Source organism: Triticum dicoccoides, chromosome 5A (assembly GCF_002162155.2).
Source record: "Triticum dicoccoides isolate Atlit2015 ecotype Zavitan chromosome 5A, WEW_v2.0, whole genome shotgun sequence".
Classification (NCBI taxonomy): Eukaryota; Viridiplantae; Streptophyta; class Magnoliopsida; order Poales; family Poaceae; genus Triticum; species Triticum dicoccoides.
The window spans coordinates 620,032,347-620,039,304 of NC_041388.1; positions in this window are offsets into that span (position 1 = coordinate 620,032,347).

Here is a 6,958-nt window from a genome sequence, read left to right on the forward strand (position 1 = left end):
TTGTCATCTTACCCATAAGGCACGGTTCGCAAGTACCAAGTGATTCATAATCAAGTGGTTCCAAAAGCCCATCAGTATGGAGTTTCTTCATGCGCTTTATACCGATATGACCTAAACGACAGTGGCACAAATAAGTTGCACTATCATTATCAACTCTGCATCTTTTGGTTTCAACACTATGAATATGTGTGTCACTACTATCGAGATTTAATAAGAATAGACCACTCTTTAAGGGTGCATGACCATAAAAGATATTACTCATGTAAATAGAACAACCATTATTCTCTGATTTAAATGAATAACCGTCTCGCATCAAACAAGATCCAGATATAATGTTCATGCTTAATGCTGGCACCAAATAACAATTATTTAGGCCTAATATTAATCCTGAAGGTAGATGTAGAGGTAGCGTGCCGACTGCGATCACATCGACTTTGGAACCATTTCCCACGCGCATCGTCACCTCGTCCTTAGCCAATCTTCGCTTAATCCGTAGTTCCTGTTTCGAGTTGCAAATATTAGCAACAGAACCAGTATCAAATACCCAGGTGCTACTGTGAGCATTAGTAAGGTACACATCAATAACATGTATATCACATATACCTTTGTTCACCTTGCCATCCTTCTTATCCGCCAAATACTTGAGGCAGTTCCGCCTCTAGTGACTAGTCTGCTTCAGTAGAAGCACTCAGTTTCAGGCTTAGGTCCAGGTTTGGGTTTCTTCTCTTGAGCAGCAACTTGCTTGCTGTTCTTTTTGAAGTTCCCCTTCTTCTTCCCTTTGCCCTTTCTCTTGAAACTAGTGGTCTTGTTGACCATCAACACTTGATGCTCCTTCTTGATTTCTACCTCCGCAGCTTTCAGCATTGCGAAGAGCTCGGGAATAGTCTTATTCATCCCTTGCATATTATAGTTCATCACGAAGCTCTTGTAGCTTGGTGGCAGTGATTGGAGAATTCTGTCAATGACGCAACCATCTGGAAGATTAACTCCCAATTGAATCAAGTGATTATTATACCCAGACATTTTGAGTATATGCTCACTGACAGAACTGTTCTCCTCCATCTTGCAGCTATAGAATTTATTGGAGACTTCATATCTCTCAATCCGGGCATTTGCTTGAAATATTAACTTCAACTCCTGGAACATCTCATATGCTCCATGACGTTCAAAACGTCGTTGAAGTCCCAATTCTAAGCCGTAAAGCATGGCACACTGAACTATCGAGTAGTCATCAGCTTTGCTCTGCCAGACGTTCATAACATCTGGTGTTGCTCCAGCAGCAGGCCTGGCACCCAGCGGTGCTTCCAGGACGTAATTCTTCTGTGCAGCAATGAGGATAATCCTCAAGTTACGAACCCAGTCCGTCTAATTGCTACCATCATCTTTCAACTTTGCTTTCTCAAGGAACGCATTAAAATTCAACGGAACAACAGCACGGGCCATCTATCTACAATCAAACATGAATAAGCAAGATACTATCAGGTACTAAGTTCATGATAAATTTAGGTTCAATTAATCATATTATTTAAAGAACTCCCACTTAGATAGACATCCCTCTAATCCTCTAAGTGATTACGTGATCCAAATCAACTAAACCATGTCCGATCATCACGTGAGATGGAGTAGCTTCATTTGTGAACATATCTGTATATGCTTGGCTTGTCAAGTATAACCTGAGTATTCCGCGTGTGCAACTGTTTTGCACCCGTTGTATTTGAACGTAGAGCCTATCACACCCGATCATCACGTGGTGTCTCAGGACGAAGAACTTTCGCAACTGTGCATACTCAGGGAGAACACTTCTTGATAATTAGTGAGAGATCATCTTATAATGCTACCATCAATCAAAGCAAGATAAGATGCATAAAAGATAAACATCACATGCAATCAATATAAGTGATATGATATGGCCATCATCATCTTGTGCTTGTGATCTCCATCTTCGAAGCACCGTCATGATCACCATCGTCACCGGCGCGACACCTTGATCTCCATCGTAGCATCGTTGTCGTCTCACCAATCTTATGCTTCCACGACTATCGCTACCGCTTAGTGATAAAGTAAAGCATTACAGCGCGATTGCATTGCATACAATAAAGCGACAACCATATGGCTCCTGCCAGTTGCCGATAACCCGGTTACAAAACATGATCATCTCATACAATAAAATTTAGCATCATGTCTTGACCATATCACATCACAACATGCCCTGCAAAAACAAGTTAGACGTCCTCTACTTTGTTGTTGCAAGTTTTACGTGGCTGCTACGAGCTTAAGCAAGAACCAATCTTACCTACGCATCAAAACCACAACGATAGTTTGTCAAGTTGGTGCTGTTTTAACCTTCGCAAGGACCGGGCGTAGCCACACTCAGTTCAACTAAAGTTGGAGAAACTGTCACCCGCTAGCCACCTTTGTGCAAAGCACGTCGGGAGAACCGGTCTCGCGTAAGCGTACGCGTAATGTCGGTCCGGGCCGCTTCATCCAACAATACCACCGAACCAAAGTATGACATGTTGGTAAGCAGTATGACTTATATCGCCCACAACTCACTTGTGTTCTACTCGTGCAAATAACATCAGCACATAAAACCTAGGCTCTGATACCACTGTTGGGTAACGTAGTAATTTCAAAAAAAATCCTACGCACATGCAAGATCATGGTGATGCATAGCAACAAGAGGGGAGAGTGTGATCTACGTACCCTTGTAGATCAACAACGGAAGCGTTAGCACAACGTGGTTGATGTAGTCGTACGTCTTCACGGCCCGACCGATCAAGCACCGAAACTACGGCACCTCCGAGTTCTAGCACACGTTCAGCTCGATGACGATCCCCGGACTCCGATCCAGCAAAGTGTCGGGGAAGAGTTCCGTCAGCACGACGGCATGGTGACAATCTTGATGTACTACCGTCGCAGGGCTTCGCCTAAGCACCGCTACAATATTATCGAGGACTATGGTGGAAGGGGGCACCGCACACGGCTAAGAATATGATCACCTGGATCAACTTGTGTCTCTAGGGGTGCTCCCTGCCTCCGTATATAAAGGATCAAGGGGGGGTGCGGCCGGCCAGGAGAGGGCGCGCCAGGAGGAGTCCTACTCCCTTCGGGAGTAGGATTCCCCCCCTTTCCTAGTTGGAATAGGATTCGGGAGGGGGGAAAGAGGAGAGAGAGAAGGAAGGGGGGCGCCAGCCCCCTCTCCTTGTCCTATTCGGACTAGGGGGGAGGGGCGCGCGGCCCAGCCCTGGCCACCTCTCCTCTCTTCCACTAAGGCCCACTAAGGCCCATATACCTCCCGGGGGGTTCCGGTAACCTCCCGGTACTCCGGTAAAATCCCGATTTCACCCGGAACACTTCCGATATCCAAATATAGGCTTCCAATATATCAATCTTTATGTCTCGACCATTTTGAGACTCCTTGTCATGCCCGTGATCACATACGGGACTCCGAACAAACTTCGGTACATCAAAATGCATATACTCATAATATAACTGTCATCAAAACCTTAAGCGTGCGGACCCTACGGGTTCGAGAACAATGTAGACATGACCGAGACACGTCTCCAGTCAATAACCAATAGCGGAACCTGGATGCTCATATTGGCTCCTACATATTCTACGAAGATCTTTTATCGGTCAGACCGCATAACAACATACGTTGTTCCCTTTGTCATCGGTATGTTACTTGCCCGAGATTCGATCGTCGGTATCTCAATACCTAGTTCAATCTCGTTACCGGCAAGTCTCTTTACTCGTTCAGTAATACATCATCTCACAACTAACTCATTAGTTTCAATGCTTGCAAGGCTTATGTGTTGTGCATTACCAAGAGGGCCCAGAGATACCTCTCCGACAATCGGAGTGAAAAATCCTAATCTCGAAATACGGCAACCCAACATGTACCTTTGGGGACACCTGTAGAGCACCTTTATAATCACCCAGTTATATTGTGACGTTTGGTAGCACACAAAGTGTTCCTCCGGTAAACGGGAGTTGCATAATCTTATAGTCATAGGAACATGTATAAGTTATGAAGAAAGCAATAGCAACATACTAAATGATCGGGTGCTAAGCTAATGGAATGGGTCATGTCAATCAGATCATTCACCTAATGATGTGATCCCGTTAATCAAATAACAACTCTTTGTCCATGGTTAGGAAACATAACCATCTTTGATTAACGAGCTAGTCTAGTAGAGGCATACTAGTGACACTCTGTTTGTCTATGTATTCACACATGTATTATGTTTCCGGTTAATACAATTCTAGCATGAATAATAAACATTTATCATGATATAAGGAAATAAATAATAACTTTATTATTGCCTCTAGGGCATATTTCCTTCACAATGTTCATAAAGGTGGGGCGTTACTGGTAACGTCTACAATAAAGTGTTATAAATGCCCATAATGTTATGGTTTAAGTCGCGACCATTGCCGAGCGGAGGGCTTCTCGTCTTCTGGTGGTCGAGTGTCTTCAAGGTGGTCGAGTGTCTTCAAGGAAGTCGAGTGAGCACATCTTCATGGTCGAATGGATGATATTTTCTCTTCGACTACTTCTGATTCTTTGTAAAGATGTCCTCGGGGAGGGTATGCTGGACAGGTCCATGACCCTACCCTAGGTACATAGCTTCATTAGTCATGACATTACAATCCTATGTTTCTAGTCATGAATTTTTGCAATCCTCCAAATCAAGGAGGCTCTTGTTGATTTGGGTGTTTTATTCGCATGAATAGAAAAAAAACATGAATGGTCATAAGTATGGCCGAATTCAAGTCAAACCACAAGCAACAATAAAGTTCTAACGTTATTCCGCCACAGACTAATACCCTTGGCTCAATTCCCATGGCACGCTCAGTTGTAGGAGGTCTCGGGTTCGAATTCCCATGGCTACACCTACTACACCCATTGGGTGTTGCTGTCGTTTTTGGTAGTTTTGCTCTTCCACTCGGTCTGGGCGAGTGGGATCAGAACCGGTGGGGGCACGCCAAGTGCACCCATTGGGTGTAGTCCCCGAGACCGCGGTCGACTGCTGGCAGTCGACTGTGGTCTGAGTTCTTCTTTTCTTGACGGCGCAATTGTTCTTTCTCTCTCTTTTTTTACTCCTCGCACTCGACTCCGGCGGGCCGGGCGAGTGGGATCAGAACCGGTGGGGGCACGCCAAGTGCACCCACTGGGTGTAGTCCCCGAGACCGCGGTCGACTGCTGGCAGTCAATTGGGGTCTGAACAGCTTGTTGTCCACTTGTTTAGGTTTTATTCATTCGGAAATGAACTGCTTTCGAACCTATCGATTGACCTGTCTCTTGCCTCCTGCAGAAGTCTTGTACTCTTATCTCCAAGTTTGCCGAACTCAAAGAGAAGCAGAGGCAACTCAACTTAGATTTGGAATTGGCTCAGCAAAATCTGAAAAAAGCTCAAGACGAGGCTGCTGGTATGGAAGGTAACTAATTGCCGACTGAATTTCAATATATCTCTTTGATCTCTTTTTTGATTCGATTATTTCTTTTGCAGAGAAAATGAAGTTGGCTCTGGACAAGGACTCGGACCTTGTCGCCGCGCAAAAAGCAGCCCAAGACAAAACCGCTCTCGCAGAGAAGAAGCTTGCTTCAGTCGGAACGCTTGAAGGAGAGGTGACTAGACTGACATCTTGTCTTAATGAAGCTAACCGCGAAGTGACCAGCCTGAAGAAGGATAAGGTCGCCCTGAACGAAAAGTTGGAGTCTGCGATCCGCAAGAGGAATGACACAGAAGCTTACCTGAGGACCCTCGCCAAGAAGCTTTATCTCGTGCTGGGAGGTATTTCTTTTAATCCGATTGTGTTGATGTTTTCCATCGGATTTTTCTCGGTTGATTGAACTGACTTTTGGCTGCAGAACTTTGTCAAGACTTTGACGAAGAAACTGGGAGGGTCGAGACGGGTCTGGACCCTATTGCTTCCCCGGTCTGCGACGAAACTGCGATGAACGTGCTCCGACTAGAGTCCCGTATCGCCAGCGCCACAAGCTACCTCGCACGCCTGAAGGAGGTTGTCTCTCAAATCGACTCGACGCTTTGGCCGGAGGCGACGCTTCAGAATGATCTGGAATCTCTGATGACTCGACTGAACGAGATCCCTGACCGAGTGCAAGAATGGAAGAAATCCTCCGCCCCATGTGGTGCTGACGTGGCGCTGTCCCTGGTGCGAGTCCATTGCAAGGAGGTTCGTGAAGACAAGCTGGTTGCAATCAAAGTCGCTAACACCAAAAAGCACGACTTCTAGTCCTTCATGGAGACTTTCATTGCTGCCGCCACTCGTATCGCTGATGGGATCGATCTAGACTCATTCGTGGAGCCTGCCAGTCCTCCTCCGGCTGGGTGGACAATCTTATGAAACTTGGATACGCTTTAAATTTGCCTCGGAATGCCGAGTGGTTTCTGTAACCGTTAAACTCCTTCGGGCTTGGTGCCCGAGTACTTTTGATTCGCTGCTTGGAACCTTTTAGTATTTATCTTAATTTGGTTTATCTCCGAATGTGCTTGTGTTTGCCTTCGGATGGACTTTGCTTGCTGCACCTCTTCGTCCTTGCAGATAGGGATGGAGCAGACGTTGTATTTGTGCCGCAGCTCCAAAGGAGAAGGTGGCAGTCGACCTGCACCTCGTCGTCCTTGTGGATGGGGATGGAGCGGATGTTGTATTAGTGCCGCAGCTCCGAAGAAGAAGGTTGCAGTCGACCTGCACCTCGTCGTCCTTGCGGATAGGGATGGGTCTCCAACTTAGGCGAGTACTGGACTGCAGCTAAGCCCCCGAGTGGGAGGATTGCTCTCCACTCGGTAGGATTTTTCCAAACTTAGGCGAGTGCTGGACTGCCGTTAAGCCTCTTAGTGAGAGAACTTAGGCGAGTGCTCGACTGCAGCTAAGCCCTCGAGTGGGCGGACTGCTCTCCACTCGGTAGGATTTTTTCAAACTTAGGCGAGTG